We start from the raw sequence: 18,890 nt of genomic DNA on the forward strand, positions 1-18,890 counted from the left end.
GTGTCAATGCCTGACTCATTTAATCAACGCATAAGCAATGACTGGCTTCTAATGCTACTAAAACTTGACAACATGACATGTTTTAAAACAGTTATCTGTCAGCAAATACACGATGTTACCAAACGCTTCTATCACAGTGGTTCCCAAATGTACACAGACTCACAGTGTGATTTCAGACAAGCACCACTATCCCTAGGAGTTTACCAAAACTCATTCACTACAGTGGAAGAGGTAAGGGAACTGCACACAATCTACATATTTCACGACTGCACTTTAGTGTCAATGCCTGACTCATTTAATCAACACATAAGCAAAGACTGGCTTCTAATGCTACTAAAACTTCACAACATGACATGTTTTAAAACAGTTATCTGTCAGCAAATACACGATGTTACCAAACACTTCTCTCAAAGTGGTTCCCAAATGTACACAGACTCACAGTGTGATTCTAGACAAGCACCACTACACCTAGGAGTTTACCAAAACTCATTCACAACAGTGGAAGAGGTAAGAGAACTGCACACAATCTACATATTTCACGACTGCACTTTAGTGTCAATGCCTGACTCATTTAATCAACGCATAAGCAATGACTGGCTTCTAATGCTACTAAAACTTGACAACATGACAGGATTTAAAATAGTTATCTGTCAGCAAATAAACAATGTTACCATATACTTCTCTCACATTGGTTCCCAAATGCACACAGACTCACAGTGTGATTCTAGACAACAACCACTATCCCTACGAGTTTACCAAACCTTATTTACTACTATGGAAGTGGTAAGAGAACTGCACACAATGTGCATATTTCACGACTATACTTTACTGTCAATACCTAACTCATTTAATGGAAGCATAAGCCATAACTGTCTTCTAATGCTACTAAAACTTCACAACATGACATGTTTTAAAACAGTTATCTGTCAGCAAATACACAATGTTACCAAACGCTTCTCTCACAGTGGTTCCCAAATGTACACAGACTCACAGTGTGATTCTAGATATGCACCACTATCCCTAGGAGTTTACCAAAACTCATTCACTACAGTGGAAGAGGTAAGTGAACTGCACACAATCTACACATTTCACGACTGCACTTTAGCGTCATTGCCTGACTCTTTTAATCAACGCATAAGCAAAGACTGGCTTCTAATGCTACTAAAACTTGACAACATGACAGGTTTTAAAACAGTTATCTGTCAGCAAATACACAATGTTACCAAACGCTTCTCTCACAGTGGTTCCCAAATGCACACAGACTCACAGTGTGATTCTACACAAGCACCACTATCCCTAGGAGTTTACCAAAACTCATTCACTACAGTGCAAGTGGTAAGGGAACTGCACACAATCTACATATTTCACGACTGCACTTTAGTGTCAATGCCTGACTCATTTAATCAACACATAAGCAATGACTGGCTTTTAATGCTACTAAAACTTGACAACATGACAGGATTTAAAATAGTTATCTGTCAGCAAATAAACAATGTTACCATATGATTCTCTCACATTGGTTCCCAAATGCACACAGACTCATAGTGTTATTCTAGACAACAACCACTATCCCTACGAGTTTACCAAACCTTATTTACTACTATGGAAGTGATAAGAGAACTGCACACAATGTGCATATTTCAAAAGTGCACTTTTCTATCATTGCCTGACTCATTTAATCAACGCATAAGCAAAGACTGGCTTCTAATGCTACTAAAACTTGACAACATGACAGGTTTTAAAAGAGTTATCTGTCAGCAAATACAAGATATTGCTAAATGCTTCTCTCACAGTGGTTCCCAAATGCACACAGGCTCTCTGTGTGATTCTAGACAAACAACACTATCCCTTGCACTATACCAAAACACATTTCTTCATCTACAAGGAGTACTACATTTTACTGCAGAAACATAACTCATTTCACAAATTCATAAACAATGACTGGTTTCTAATTCTACCAAAATATAAAAACTGCACAGTTATCTGTCTACAAACACATGAAAAAAACAAATCCTTATCACAAAATGGTTTCCACATGCACACACACTGTCAATAAGATTGTAGAGAAAAAAAAAGTACTCCCTACACTTTAGCAGAAGAAATACATTAGTCTGATTAAAATAAAAATAGTCTACATACATCCCCTCACAATTAAATAACTCACCTTTCAAGATGTTTTGTAGATTAAGAAGTATATCATTTAAGGGAAGGGGCTGCTCATCCATCATAGACTTTATACTAATATCGAGCTCTGCAAAAGAGCAAGTCAAAAAGGTAAAAACGGAATGGAGCCCCTTTAGTGATCATAACCCCCTAACCTTTGAAATTCCCTATAATGTGAGAACTGTAAGGAACGTTCCTTCAGGCACTGAACTTCGCCCAACGGACCAGGGGAGGCGCTTAAGGTGGGCCAAGATCAATGCACAGGAATTTTACTGTTCCTTAATGGAAAGGGGGAAAGAACAAATAAAGGCTTGCCTTGAACTTACAAAAGAAGGTAGAGAGTTGGTCTTGGCTTTTGAGTCCCTAACCAAGGTGGTCGACGGATTGTTAAAAACTAAACGTCCGGTAAAAGAGTCACCAAATCCACGCTGGTTTGACTCTAACCGCTCGCGGGCTCTGAGGGAGCTAAAACTGTGCCTAAAGACCCTCCCGAGAGATAAAAACAAAGTAGCCCGGTATAGGCATAATTATAAAATTCAGGTTAAACAAAGGAAGATCACGCTTCAAAAGGAAGTCTGGGCAGACCTACGGGAAGCAGGAGAAAATAGGGACTATACCCAATTCTGGAGAATTATCAATAGGCCCTGCTTTCAAGACTCTAGTTCCCCTGTCATCAGCACTAATATTCTTCCTGAACAATGGGTCACCCACTTTGAAAGTTTATATAATCATCAGGGCAAAATACCTAAGACCGGACCATGGGTGGGGGTGAGACCCAAGGAACTGGAATTTTCTTTATTGGAAATCACTAAAGCAATCCAAGGCCTCACTAAAAATAAAGCACCAGGGCCGGACGGTACCCCCCCCGATCTCTACCTAAGTAATATCGAATTATGGGTACCGATCATGACCAGAGTACTAAATGCAACGATTAGAACTGGGCTCCCTCGATCTTGGTTTACAGCACAGATTGTCCCCATCTACAAGAAAGGGTGCAGGGACAACCCACAATGCTATAGACCAATTTCGCTGATAGATGTGTCAGCCAAATTACTAGGTAGGGCAGTCTTAAATCGCCCTGCTGAGTGAACTGAAGCACACCACACCCTAGCAGACACCCAATACGGATTTAGATCCGGTAAATCAACTATTGACCAATGTCTCAATCTCTATCTCCTAGTTGCCAAATATACTAAAGCCAGTAACGGAACTCTGTATATGGGGTTTATGGACTTGGCGGCCGCATTTGATAATGTAAATAGAAGTAAACTCTGGGCCCTTATGTTCAAACTGGGAATTTACCCTGAACTCATAAACATTTTACAAGAATTACACTGGAACACCACTGCCAAGGTCCGCTATAGTGCGGGGGGGGTGAGCACCGATCCCTTCCCGTGCACCAGCGGAGTGAGGCAGGGGTGTGTCCTGGCCCCCTTTCTGTTTTCCCTGTACATAAACGATCTAGAAAGCTCCTTGTTGGACATGAAGACTGATTGCCCTAAAGCAGGATCGCGTCATATACCAGTTCTGCTGTACGCGGATGACGTGGTCCTGCTGGCACGAACAGCAACGAGCCTACAACATCTGGCGAATGGATTTGTTAAGTTCATGGAGAATTTGGATCTCTCCGTGAACTTGACCAAATCATTTGTCATGGTGGCAGGGAAAAAACCCACCAAAAGATTTAGTTTTAAAATAGGAACACATGTTCTTGAAACTGTTAATACATTCTCGTACTTGGGCCTTCTGTTTGATGGAGGGATTAGGTTTGCCCCCTTGCTAGAAGAAAGATGCAGGAAATTGATCTCAGCAATTGGTGCTATTTTAAATTTTGCACGTAGACTGGGTCGATGGTCACCAGAGCAAGTGATGACACGGTATAGAGCCGTCTGCATCGCTAAAGCTACGTATGGGGCAGAGATGTGGGGTTTTAGGGACGCACACCGGCTGCAAGTAGAGGAAGACAAATTCCTACGTAAGATGCTAAAGATACCGCATTGCATCTCAGCAGCGATTGTACATACGGAACTTGGCATCCCATACATTACGGACCAGATAAAAGTAAGACCTATTCTGTCCTGGCTCCGAATCTGGGTAAACCCAGAAGCGGAGCTTAGCAGACAAATAATTAAAGATTGTCTCCAGAGAGATAGATGGCTTCAAATTCACTGGCTTAAATATGTTAAAGAAACTCTAGGGGCTATAGATCATCAAATACTTTTCACAGAACCATCACTGATAGACCCATTCTGCAAAAATCGGATTCAGAAAATGTTATTGGGCAAATATGATTCGAGCAGAAAACAACTTGACTCTATTAAAACATCTGTAACATCACACTCTCTAGTCAGTGACGGAGAGGGCATGGAACCATATTTATTTTTAATGTATAATCAGCAAGATAGATTTTTAATGTGTTGTTTTAGGCTCAATTTGTTACCTAATATTTTAGCTTACCCATCTGGTTTTACCCTAACAATTGAGCAGAAGGGTGCCTGCGGCTGCGACAATAGGTCTCCGCAGGACACCCTTCATTTTGTATTATTATGTTCCTTTTATCGTACCCCCCGTCGTAGATTCCTTGTAAATATTTTAAAAGAGTCAAAACTACGTTATGCTAAACCTGCCCTATCATTTTTGCAGAGAGCAACTGATACACGCACTTTATGCTCTATTTTGAGTTTTTTTAAATTTGCCGTTAAATTAAGAAATACCAGGGGCTGACTCAGACTGTATTGAATGTTTTTTTTAATCTTGTTTTTAACATTGTACAGTTCAGAAATGAATGTTATTGACGATTTTGATGATTTGTACTTTGTACTATGTATTTTTATGATGGTTTTTAATCATCAAAATAAAAATTTACTGAACTGAAGTATATCAGTCACACACCAGATATCAGTCACACACCAGATATTCTTAAACAGAATCTATGCACTGTGCACCTGTCAGCAGAACCAAAGAATGGCAAAGTTTCCCTCTCATTTTCCACACATATACATGTAAACATCAAATCACATTCCTTCCCACATAAATTCAAAAGCAAACACACATTTCTATTGGTTAAACATTTCAACCCTTTCCAAATGACATAAACTTCAACCCTTCCCCCAATCTGCCTTCTGCACGTTAACATAGAAACAGGTCATGGAACGCTGTACTGAGCACACAGGTCACAAGTTCAGCACACACAATGTTGCTAATCAAAAGAGCAAGTGTGCTTGACTTCTCAACACATTAGCTAATCATATATAATGTTCCTTACAATCAGTTTTTGTTATCCAATAAGAATCAAGCGTTTAAAAAACAGAAATATGCACCCTACCTTTCAGTGTAGAAGGTTGTTAAACAACCAATGAATTCTTGTCTTTTTTCAAAATTGCATCTTAGCCACCATTTTAGAAACATGTTACTTTCCAAACTGCCATTTCATTTACAGAGACCATCTGAGTGCATCCAGACCTCCTTACAAGATGCTTACAGTGTGGATTGTGGGACACAGCTACATTTTCTGGAGCCAAAGGTATGCAGAAAACAAAGGCATTCACAAAGACCTAGGTTTGCCAAATGTAGACATTAAATGGATTGGACAGAGAGGGTTAAAGTGGCACCAATTGATGCCATTGGTGAAATCCTTCATGCAAATCCAACACCCTGACCTCATAATAGTGCACTGTGGTGGCAATGACCTAGGCACTTTGACTGGGGTAGGTCTGGAAATGCTTATGAAGGACACCTTTGCAGAACTGATTTCACTTTTCCCTAAAACTGCCTTTGTGTACTCTAACATATGCCAAAGGAAGAAATGGAACTGGTCAGATCATTTTTGTCCACAGATTGAGAAAGCTAGGAAACATGTGAATAAATCTGTTTCTGCTTTTCTCCGAGACTACAGAATGGGGTCCATTTACAATAACAATCTGCGCTTTCATATGCAAGAGATGTATAGGAGAGATGGAGTATACTTTACTGATGAAGGAAACAGAGTCTTCCTCAGCAACTTTAGACTCTGTATAGGTACTTACTTATAAGTACCAAAAACTCTCAATGAACACAACGGCTCTTTTTAGAGCCACTCAAGAACAAAACACTTAAGCTTAATCTTTATCTCCCAACAATTTCATTTTTTTTGCCTTGTATCCGCGAACCCACCGCGAGAGGATCTATGCATCCAACGTGATAGGATGCGCGCACCATGTGCGCATTTCACCGTTATATGTTTTACACACTTATTCCCCTTGCTTCTTCAGCCTCGCTTCTACCGAGGCAGAAAATGGCCGCCAACAGTTCCTGGTTTCGAATGTAGAGAGACACTTGACAGCCAATTAGCATTCAGCGTGCGATCGGGAGGGTGCGTGCTCAGATCGAGGAGGGTGCGCGTACAGTGCGTGTACGGTCCGCGGATCCTCTGCGGCCATAGATATCACAATCTTTTTTACCCTAATTTTCTCAGGAACTACTGAACGGATTCACACCATATATGCAAAAGACACGAGTCCGAACTGAGGATTACCTCTTTGCCAAATTTGGCGTCATTCCGTTCAGCGGTTCGGGCTGTAGCTGCGACAACAGATCCTATGGGAAATTGCATGGGGAAAACGCGTTTTGGGACCCCCCTTTTTTCTCGGCCCCTGCTTAACGGATCACCGCAAAACTTTCAGGGTAGGAGCGGAGCGGAGCTGGCCAAAAGTTTGGAAAATTTCGTGAGGATTCATCAACCGGCGCCAACGTTATTCCAAATAGAATGTTGCGGAATTCCTATGGAGAATAGGTCCTAACTATAACTATCTACTGGCGACCGCCAGTAGATAATATATCCTACTCTATATAACCTATATACCACTCTATATAACCTATATACCACGTCAGCAGCAATCACAACCAGCCAGAAGCGAAACATCAGAAGGCGGCAAAGAAGGAAGTGCAAGAGGGCGAAATCGTCGTGGACAACAATGGAGACAGTACAGAAAGTAAGTGACAACACTATCATTAATCTTACGGATGTCGAATTAAATACGGCGGAGAAACAACTACTTTCATTAGGCCTTTCGTTTTGCCCAGAAAGCAACTTTAACTATGTGCATACGAGAGTGGATGTATTCAAATTCATTAGGAAGATTAAATTGAAAAAAAATGAATTAAGTGAAGAGTCCAATAAGATATCTGAACTGGATACACCCACAAGCAATGTGTGTACGAGTGAGAACAACACTAGAGGATTGGTGGCATCGGACATGCAAGCAATTAACATCTTAAACGCACTGGGTAGAGGTCAGGAAGCTATAAGTGCTACACAGGAGGTGGCAGAGTATGAAGGGATTAACATCTCCAAATCTTGCAAGAGTCATTTCAAACCGGCCTCCACATTTATGCCTACTATGCCGCGTGATTCCATAGACGTATTCCAAGAGAGAGTCACTGATGAACTTAAAAAGTTACAGCACCAGACTCTAAGCAACAAGACAAAACCTACCCAAAGAATGAGAGACTATTTCAAATTGATGCCCAAATTGAAGGAAAACAGTAATGTCATTATCAACAAATCAGATAAAGGAGGTAACGTAGTTCTATGGGGTAAAAAAGAATATAAGGAGGAAGCATACCGTCACCTCAACAACTCGGAATGTTATCGTAGGATACCCAGAGCACTGATTGCCAGCACAAATAAACAGTACAAAGATGAATTACATATCTGGCACAAAGAAGGGCTGCTTACGAAGGAAGAACTACAATTTTTAAATAAAGAGTATCCGGTTCTTCCGAGTATATATTTCATCCCCAAGGTGCATAAGGGAGTCAAACCGATTCCAGGACGCCCTATAGTATCGGCAATCAATGGTATATTTGAGAATACCTCGAAGTACATAGACTTTTTCCTCCAGGAGCTAGTGATCAAGTTGCCTAGCTATATAAGAGACACCATGGACTTTTTACATAAATTGAACAATCTAAACTTACCTTCTGATGCTGTTCTTATGACTATGGACATCACAGCACTATACACCAGTATAGCTCACAAAGATGGGTTGAAGGCTGTGGCATATTTTTTGGGTGAAAGAGACATTGAGTTTTACAACCACAACAACATGTTATTGAAAATGATTCGTATTTGTCTGAACAATAATATGTTTCAGTTTAGTGGTGAGTTGTTTCAACAGTTGAGAGGCGTGGCGATGGGGGCATGCTTCTCTCCCAGCTATGCATGTTTACATGTAGGCTGGTGGGAGAAGCATGTCCTCAGGGCCCGCTTTGTGAAACAGTGGTCGAACAACATCTTGGCATGGTGGCGTTACATAGACGACGTGTTTGTCATTTGGAAGGGTACGGAAAATGAAGCATTTGAATTTGCCAAAAACATCAATGATAATGACCTGAATCTGGAATTCACAGTAGATGTGAGCACCAGTGTTGTTAACTTTCTTGATGTAACAGTACATGTTAAGGAAGGGGTATTAGAGACCAGTTTGTTTCGTAAAAAGACATCAGGGAATACGGTACTGCACGCAGAGAGTTTCCACCCACAACACACCATAAAGAGTATTCCATATGGGGAATTCCTACGTATCCACAGAGCGTGTAGCACTATGGCAGCGCGCGACCAACATCAGTTGGATGCTAAGAACAGACTGTTAGCACGTGGATATGAGGAACTTAGTCTTAACAAAGCAATGATCAAAGCTAATCTCAGAAATAGGGACGATCTTTGGTAGCTAAAAATACCATGAATCAGGAAACTCCAGCAGTTGCTAGTACTGCTCCTGATAACGATGCGAGCAAAAGTGAAATGAGACTGATTACAACCTACAGCAGACAGGCCAAGAAAATCAAAAATATAATCTGTAAGGAGTGGCCCATTGTGCTGACTGATCCCACCTTGAAGACAGTACTTCCCAACACTCCCACCGTCACATATAGACGTGCGTTTTCTATGAGGGACGAACTGGTTTCCAGTAGTCCGGAAGTATCAGTAGGAGGCACCTGGCTCACTCCCACAAAAGGATTTTTTAAATGCTCCTCCTGTAGAGCTTGTAAGTTTGGAACCAACACCTACCACTATATGACACCTTTTAGCGATAAGCCTAAATATTTGAAGGGACATTATACCTGTCGCACCGATCATGTGGTTTATATATTGCAATGCACATGCAAACTTCAATATGTTGGCAGTACAAAGCTACAAGCTTACAATAGAATTCTGCAGCACTTACGTGCTATAGTCAACTCCGATCCTACGTACCCAGTAGCCAGACATTTTAAAGCTTGCCATAATAACAACCTGAGCTGTCTGAGCTACTTCATCATAGATTCGGTACCAAAGCAAAAGAGAGGGGGCAATCGTGAAAAAACCCTTAGGCAATTGGAGTGCAAGTATATACTAGAGCTAGACACACGTATACCAGGAGGATTGAACAATGGGGAGGATTTGCACCATTTCTTATGAGATTTAATGATTGGTAAATTGTATTGCAATCTGTTGGGTTCATCGGTTTCATTTGTTCATATGGGTCTTCTCCCTGTTTTCCTTTCCCTTTTTGATCTGCAAATATTTGGATGCATAGCTACATCACTACGAGCATCCTAATGTCATGATGATTTGAGAGGAGTTACTATGACATTTCATATTTCTTCCCGTACACCTTAGTTCAGGTTTGTGAGTAGATATTAGGGGTATTTAAATATATAAGCTTCCTCATAGCCTACACATATACACACATAGTGTGTTTTTAGTTGTGCTTTTATATGCCTTCGTTTTTTGACTTTACCAGACATCAAGTAAATGAGTATATAGGTTTTTTCCAGTCTTCCAGACTTATTTCAGATATGTACCTTGAATTATGCACTAGGTATTTATTTTGGTTTATAATATATGCTTTGCATATTTTGCACATCATATTGGGGATATGCACATTGAGCCGTATTTGCACATTCAAATGCATAGATTGCCAGATTTGCACATTTTCTTCGCAGATTTGCACATCTTGCTGTATTTGTACATATATTTCCATCAAGCTTATTTTTGCACATGTATTGCGTATTTTGCACATTATTGGTATATGGAGTTTTTCCTATGTACATTTCCCCATTCAGTTTTAACATACCAACTAGTATTGTGCATTTGAGCAAACTACCTTGTTTTTACCTTTCTTTGCATCATATATGGATACATTCATTGTAATAGTCCATTTCTGGAAATTGTCGTACATAATAGCATACAGGATTGATTCTGGTATAAAGCTATGAGGGAGAATCTCAACAAAGCGACAGTATTTTTTCTATGCCTATACGTAAAGTATTTCTTTTATGTCTGTGCGGAGGGTGTCATACATTCTGTTTAAAAGCATCACGTTCTGCTCGTGTCAATCATGTGATCAAGACCGCTGCGTCGGTCGAAACGCGTCAGAACCGGAATGAAGTTTGAGTGAAAATAAACCGAGCAATCTATTTGTACCAGCATACCTGTGTCCGTGTCTTGCAGCAACACCGGCTGGTGTTGCGAAAGGAGGAATTGATATATATATATATATATATATATATATATTCACAGTAAAAACCATAGGTTTCAGGGACGTTATAGTTAGAAATTAACATTTAAAAAACCTTAGAAATTCACTGAAAAAACCATAGGTTTCAGGGACGTTATAGTTAATTGGACATTTCACTCGTGCAAAACCAGAGAAATTCGAACGTTATAGTTAATAGAGCTAACTATAACTCGCGCCCCCCGCAATGCACTGCTGATGACATCACATATTACATCACTCATGACATGGTCAGTGACATCACTGATGACATCACTGATGACATCTCAAATGACATCACTGATGACTTCACTGATGACATCATCCAGTGAATGTGTGTTTTTCTGAAAATTACATATGTTTTATATATGTATATCTCAAGGTCGATGGAAGAATAAATGGGTATATAAGTGTCTAAATGGATGATTTGTTTTTGAAAAATTGATTGTATAACTAACTGATTAAGTGTATCTTAGTGAATACATGGCTTAGTGAGTAATGTTTAAATATGTAAATATCTGTATCAGTCTCTCACTTTGTGTATCAGTGGCTGCATGGGTTGGTGAGTAGCTACATGAGTGTCTATATAGGTTATTAGTTGGTTTTTTGAGTATCAGTATGAGTGTCTGAGTGTCTGTATGGTTCGGTGGGGGGTATTACGTAGTGCATAGGTGCATGAATGAGTGACTCACTGTTTGTATGTGTTGAAGACAGCATGTGTGCAGGACTGTATGGGTGGATGAGTGTGTGCATGGGTGTGTTAGTGAGTGAATGACTGTCTCAATAATGTCTTTATGAGTAACTACATATGTTTTAAACTAGTATATGTTACTATTAGTGTATATAATTGAGTATATGTGAGAGTGAGAGATTGGAAGAGTTCCTGTATGAATAAGTATGTGTTTCTATAAGTGATTGTTTAAAAGACTAAGTTTGTGTAAGTTTCTGTAGAAGTAAGTGTGGTGGTGTGTGTATAACTGTATATGCAAGTAAATGGATGTTTGATTCTTTATTAGCATGAGTGACTATATGTGTGAGTAACTCTATGGATGAGTGGCGTTGTGTAACAGGATGTATAGGTGTATGAGTACATATAATGAGTGAGTACATGTATGAGTGACTGCATAGGACTGTTGGTGAATGGGTGGATGTGGATGTGGATCTTAGAATTACTGAATAGGTTGTTTTAACTGGTATTGGTATGTCCATTGTTTTGAAAATTTTAGTTTCTATTTTTGAATGTGTGTATCAAAGGTTATATTAGGGGGAGAGGAAGTCTGCCACTCTATCACAAGGATGATGTCATCAGTAATGTCATCAATGATGTCATTTGAGATGTCATCAGTGATGTCATGAGTGATGTCACTGACCATGTCATGAGTGATGTAATATGTGACGTCATCAGCAGTGCATTGCGGGCGCGCGAGTTATAGTTAGCTGAACTAACTATAACGGGGGAATTTCAATGGTTTTGTACGAGTGAAAAGTCCAGCTAACTATAACGCCCCTGAAATCTATGGTTTTTTCAGTGAATTTCTAAGGTTTTTTAAATGCTAATTCCCAACTATAACGTGCCTGAAACCTTTGGTTTTTTCAGTGAATTTCAAAGGTTTTTTAAATGCTAATTTCTAACTATGCCTACAGAGATAGGACATGTGAAGAAAGAAGAAAAAACGCACAGAAAGAAAAAAAAGAAATGCAGAAAGAAGCAACAGAAGTCCTCAAAGACGAAGAAAAGTGCAGGAAGAAGGATAACGTGCAGAAAGATCAAACAGAAGAGCAGAAAGAAGCCTTGTTGCAAAATCATCCTGTACCCTCAACTTTTTCAGACGGATACTGGTGGTAACTGAGTCTGACTAACCAGTCCTAGAGCCAGTGCTATGTTAAAAGACACTCAGAATACAGTGAAAACACCTACATAAACAAGGGAACACTATGCGTTGGGGTCGACCTGTGATTAGCATGACCTCCTCTGTAAACCCTAGTATATAATAGGGCAGGGGATTAAAACTACCTCTTAAAACACGCCACAGGGCTTGTTTGCACACGTCACCTCAGGCCCCGTCCCCTCCCTTCCTCACTGTGTAAACACGCCCTGTGGCCGTTTTAAGTTGGGAGATTAAGTCCCCTTGAATCCTGAGGGTCCCTAGTGTCCAACTAGACCACTAGGTACCTCCAGTAAGCGCCACAGAGCTGCGCTGCAGAGAGATGTAAACAGGGGCACGGCCTAGACCACCTCTCTGCAACGCAATGCAGTGGCGCTTACTGGAAGCACCTGGTGGGCTAGTTGGCCCCCAGGGTCCCTCAGGATTGAAGGGGAATCATTTCCCCAACTTAAAATGCGCCACAGGGCGTGTTTGCATACGTTAACTCAGGCCCCGTCCCCTCCCTTCACCACTGTGTAAACACACCCTGTGGCCGTTTTTAGTCGGGAGATTAAGTTCATTTGAATCCTGAGGGTCCCTAGTGTCCAACTAGACCACTAGGTACCTCCAGTAAGCGCCACAGAGCTGCGCTGCAGAGAGATGTAAACAGGGGCACGGCCTAGACCACCTCTCTGCAACGCAGCGCAGTGGCACTTACTGGAAGCACCTGGTGGGCTAGTTCGCCCCCAGGGTCCCTCAGGATTGAGGGGTAATTATTTCCCCAACTTAAAATGCGCCACAGGGTGTGTTTGCACACGTTAACTCAGGCCCCGTCCCCTCCCTTCACCACTGTGTAAACACGCCCTTTTTAGTTGGGAGATTAAGTTCATTTGAATCCTGAGGGTCCCTAGGGTCCAACTAGCCCACTAGGTACCTCCAGTAAGCGCCACAGAGCTGCGTTGCAGAGAGGTGTAAAAAGTGGCACGGCCTGGACCACCTCTCTGCAACGCAGCTCAGTGGCGCTTACTTGAAGCACCTGGTGGGCTAGTTAGCCCCCAGGGGCCCTCAGGATTTTAGGGGAATTATTTCCCCAATTAAAAATGTGCCATAGGGCGTGTTTGCATACATCACCTCAGGCCCCGTCCCCTCCCTTCCCCACTGTGTAAACACGTCCTGTGGCTGTTTTAAGTTGTGAGATTAAGTCCCTTGGATCCTGAGGGTCCCTAGGGGCAAAATAGTCCACTAGGTACCTCCAGTAAGCGCCACAGAGCTGCGTTGCATAGAGGTGTAAAAAGGGGCGTGGCCTCAGAACACCTGTCTGCAACGCAGCTCCCTGGCGCATACTGGAGATACCTGTTGGGCTTATTGGCCCTCAGGGACCCTCAGTATTGAAGGGGAATTAATTCCCCAACTTACAACTGGCCAGGGGGTGCTTTTGCAGAGTGCTGCAAGGAGGGGGTGTGGCCTCCGGCACGATGCCGGTCTTTTATTTATTTTTTTTTTAAGAAGGAGGGTTGTGTGGGCCCCCTTCTTTTTCTAATTTATTGGCCCTGGGGACCCCATCCCCCAGGGCCTGCACCCTAATTTTTTTTGTTGAAAAAAATACATTTGAAAGGGGGCCGTGTGGCCCCCCTCCCAAGGCCTTAATCGGCCCCAGGAACCCCAACCCCCGGGTCATGGCCTTTTTTTTTTATACTTTAGGAGGGGGGCTGCGTTGCCCCCCTCCTCAGGCCACTTATGGCCATGGGGACCCCATCCTCCGGGGCCGGCCTTTGTTTTTTATTATTTAAAAAAAATATATATTTATAGAAACACCTAGGACATGCTGGACAAACCGTATGTACCTATCACCGTGACGATTTACGTGATATTCATTAAAAGCGACCATGCATACAATGAATCCACGTGGAATGTATTTACACCACTAGTAAAGCTTTGACGTGTCTGACGCCCTACCGTGCCTAAGCCCGGCGCCCCCGCCGGTGGGTACTCTCCTAGTAGACACCCTTATCATTTATTTATCCAAACATGGGTAGCTATTGACGGGCACATTTAATGCACACGCACACCAAGCCATTCAAAGGGGATTCAACAAAAATTCGACCAAACTATGCAAGAAATTCCCCTCACAGTTAATAAAACACACATCCACCGCCGGATGTGTAATACTTTTTATTTTACTCTCTGGAAAGAAGACAAACCTCACTTGAGAGTCACAGCGTGCTCCTGGCTGAGCCCAATGCTGTGTTACACCCACCAGTGCCCGCCGAGTACCACACACCTCTGTGTTGTTTTCCACCAGCTAGTGCGTATGCTATGACACTCTCTAGCGCATCTGCACTATAACACCACCCCGTGAATATGTCATGCCACACTTGCCTTCGCACGGGTATATTGCCCCATCTAACGTGCCTTCCTCGATGCCTATGTTATAACGCACAGCGCTATGCCATACATATTACAATCTGGGATCCATATCTTTGTCACAGTGCATATGCAACTTAACACTCCCCAGCACATATTTTATATTACAACTTTAGAGACTAGTTAGGTTACACAACACTGCCCTGTGCATATTACACTCCAAGGCGCGTATCGCATAGCATACGCTAGTGCCTGTGCTATCTCGCACTCTCCAATGAATCTGTCATTGCGCACAATGTATTGCATATTATATTTCACGCCACGGTTCATCTTATATCACACTTTTTGGTGCATAGTTTATACCATATACTATATCTAGTTTTCATTTTCAATCATGCTCTCAGGACTATGTTCTATATAACACTGCGTCCACCTACACTTTTCACAGGCATTACATTTTGCGATGGGGGTGGAGGGTCAGGGGGTGTTTCTGCCAAGTGATCCCGGAGTCACAATCACAAACGTCCTCTTCTTCCTGAATAAAAGTGAGATTATGCTGCATACTTGTTCATATTTTAAGTAGTTTGCACAGACACACATTTTAAAAACAATAAAGTTCCTAATACCACCTTCTCTGAACAGTTAGCTTGCTGCCCCATCCACCTCCTCCCTATCCTCTGTTGTCTGAATCCATGGACTAGCCTCCTCCCTCCTGCCATGCATGGTCTGATGTGCTGCCACTGCCCTCCATTTAGCATGATGCACCAGTCCACTTCTCCTGCCCTCCATTGCCCAATTCTATGGCCCATCATTGACCTCCTGCTTAGCTTCTGTGCTTAGCTTGCTGCCCCTATTCTCCTTCCCCCTGCCCTCCGATGTATTTGTGCATGGCCCTGCTCCATCCTTTTTGCCCACCATGTTCCATGGACCTGCCACTCCTATCTACTCTGAGTGTTCTGTTGAGCTGCCACTCCCCTCCCACCTGCCTAGCATTGTCAGATGACTGTAACCTGTCTCTGCCACCTCCACCCTGCCTGTCCACATGCCATGCCCCTATCCCCTTCCTCCTGTCCTCCATGGTCCATTTTACTGCCACACCCTTCTGCCCTCCCTGATCTGTTGTGCTGCAACTGCTCCTCCTGCCTGCCCCACGCGGTCTGTTGTGAGGCCCCTTCCCCTGAACTCTCTTGTCTGTGCCCAGGTCCTGACCCTCCCTTCTATCCTCCATGGTCCTTTGTGCATGCCCCTGCACCCTCCTTCTTGCCCATCATAGCCATTGTGCTGCCACTAACCCGCCCGCTTGCCATGCATGGTCTTCTGTGCTGGCATGGCCCCTCCCACATTCCCTGTGTGGTTAGCTAGCTGCCCCTGACCCCCTCCCACCTTCCCTCCATGGTCTGTGTGTATGCCATCATAGTCTCACTGTCGCTCTCCATGGTGTGTCTTGTTTCTAGTGCCCATCCTGCCTGACCTCCATGGTCATCTTGCTGCTCCTGCCCTGCCCCGTTGCCCCCAGCCCTCTGTTTCCATGTGCAGCCCCCTATTCCCTCCCTCCTGGCTTGTCTATTCCATTGTAATGCCCCTGATCCGTCCCTTCTGCCCTTTATGGTCTGTTATGCTGCAGCTTTCTCCCCTCTCTGTCCATTATGGTCAGCTAGCTACCATTGCATCTTTCCCCTCTGTTCTCTGTTGTCCATGTGCATGGTCCTGTCCCCTCACTATTGCTTTCTATGGATTGTTGTGCTGCACTCCTGTTCCACATGCCCTGTGTGGTGTATTGTGCTGCTGCAAACCCTGATGCCTGCACTGTAGGGTCAGTTTGGTGCACCTCTCCATGTCCCTCCTGTCCTCTGTTATCCGAGTCCATGTCCCTACCCCAATTCCTCCTGCCTACCATGATCCAATGTACCATACTTGCGAACATTTTTAACTTGGTAAGAGGGAGATTTTGAAAAAAACTGGGGTAATGATTTTCCCCTTGGAGTTACATTGAAAAAGAGAAGATTTTAGACAGGAGACAGATCAAATAAAGCCCATTTGAGCTTAAAAACATTGGACGTTTCCTGGCTGAAACGGGTCTGTTGGCATGCATGGTTGTACTACCACTGCCTCTTCCTTCTGCCCACAATGGTCTATTATATTGCCACAGCCTCTCTTGCCAGTCCTGTATTGTTGGTTTGTTGCCCCTGCCCCCCTTTCCACTGCCCTCCATAGTCTGTTGTGCTGCCACTGCCCTTCCTGCCTGCCCAGTGTGGTCAAACTGTTGCCTCTGCACTCTCCTACCTGCCTTCAATTTTCAGAGTCCGTGCCCCTGGTCTCTGCCTCTCAAAAGTATCCCAATGAACAACTAGATTGCTAACATTCTATATTTATTACAAAAGCGTGGAACGCCTGATGTGATCTTGATGTCATCAAAACTGTAATACCTAGAGCATTTCCTTTAAAAATTACATATATGAGAGGGTCTTATTTGCATACAAATTATGGTTAGCGCTCTAAAAACTAAAATTAGGGCATATTTTCTGAGTTTTCAAATAGCGGCAAAGAACTTTTAAATTATTTGTAATCTTTATGTTTTTTTATCCAGTTGACCACTTGATTAAATGTTGCACTTAGGGGAGAGGATGTGGTGTTACTTCCAGAGCTGCAGACTTTGCAACTGGGGAACCAGGTTGGAGTTTTTGCTTCAGCTCAACATTCTGTGATTCTGGTCAAATCACTCAATATCCCCATGTCTACAACCAAAATGAATTTGATCTTGTGCGATGTAACCAATGCTCATGTAAAGCACTCCAATACCTGACAAGTCTGCACTATATAAAACTGCAAATACACAAAAAAAAAGTGTTTTGCACACTTCTGTCATTGGGCTACATGTGGGCTACATCTTGTTGATATTTGTGCTGCATTTGGGCTCTTTTGTCTCTGGTGGCCATCTTGGGAGATTTATTTGTTATGAAGTTTCCTAATTTCCTCATTTACTGCAGTCTCCTCAGTAGGAAATGCTTTCAGTTTTTTACTTTGATTCCATCAAGAAGGTATTCAGATATGTCACACATTTGCCATAAATTCAGAATGTTAGCCCTCTAGTTGCTCATTAGATCACTGTAGTAAAGCTACTGCTCACCACAGAAGTCTGCTGCTGGTATTAACCCCTTCAGTGCCCATGATGAGATAGTCTCGTCATGGAGCGCGATTGCGCTGTGCCCATGACGAGACTATCTCGTCATGAACCCCGCCCGCTAATGAAACGCCCGGCACAGGGCGTGGAAAGGGCGGGGCACTCAAGGGGTTAAAAGGGCATGTTTCAGTCTGCATATCAGAATTTTTTAATGAAATAGAAGAGAATTTGAGAAGTCACTCAAAATGTGCCCTAATTTTTCTTTCTTCAGCACTAATCATAATTTCTATGGCAAAATGAACCCCCTCATTGTGTTCCTTTTTTAAATTAAATGTTTTAAGTGTTACCAGTTTATTCTAATCAAGATGGCTTCAGGTGTCCTATACTTTTGTCATAAGTAAGACAGTAAGCGCTCTATTTGTTCTGAAGAACACTCTGGGACATTCTGTCATTGAGCTATACTTGGGCTACATCTGGGTGATATTTGTGCTACAGTTGGGCTCTTTTGTCTCTGGTGGCCATTTTGGGAGACTTATTTGTTATGAAGTTTCCTAATTTCCTCATTTACTACAGTCTCCTCAGTAGGAAATACTTTCAGTTTTTTACTTTGATTCCATCAAGAAGGCATTCAGATGTGTCACACATTTGCCATAAATTCTGAATGTTAGCACTCTAGTTGCTCATTAGATCACTGTAGTAAAGCTACTGCTCACCAGGGAAGTCTGCTGCTGGTATTGAAAGTGCATGTTTCAGTCTGCATGTCAGAATTTTTTAATGAAATAGAAGAGGATTTGAGAAGTCACTCAAAATGTGCCCTAATTTTTCTTTCTGCAGCACTAATCATACTTTCTGTGGCAA

The sequence above is a fragment of the Triturus cristatus genome, chromosome 8, assembly GCF_964204655.1.
Source record: "Triturus cristatus chromosome 8, aTriCri1.1, whole genome shotgun sequence".
NCBI lineage: Eukaryota > Metazoa > Chordata > Amphibia > Caudata > Salamandridae > Triturus > Triturus cristatus.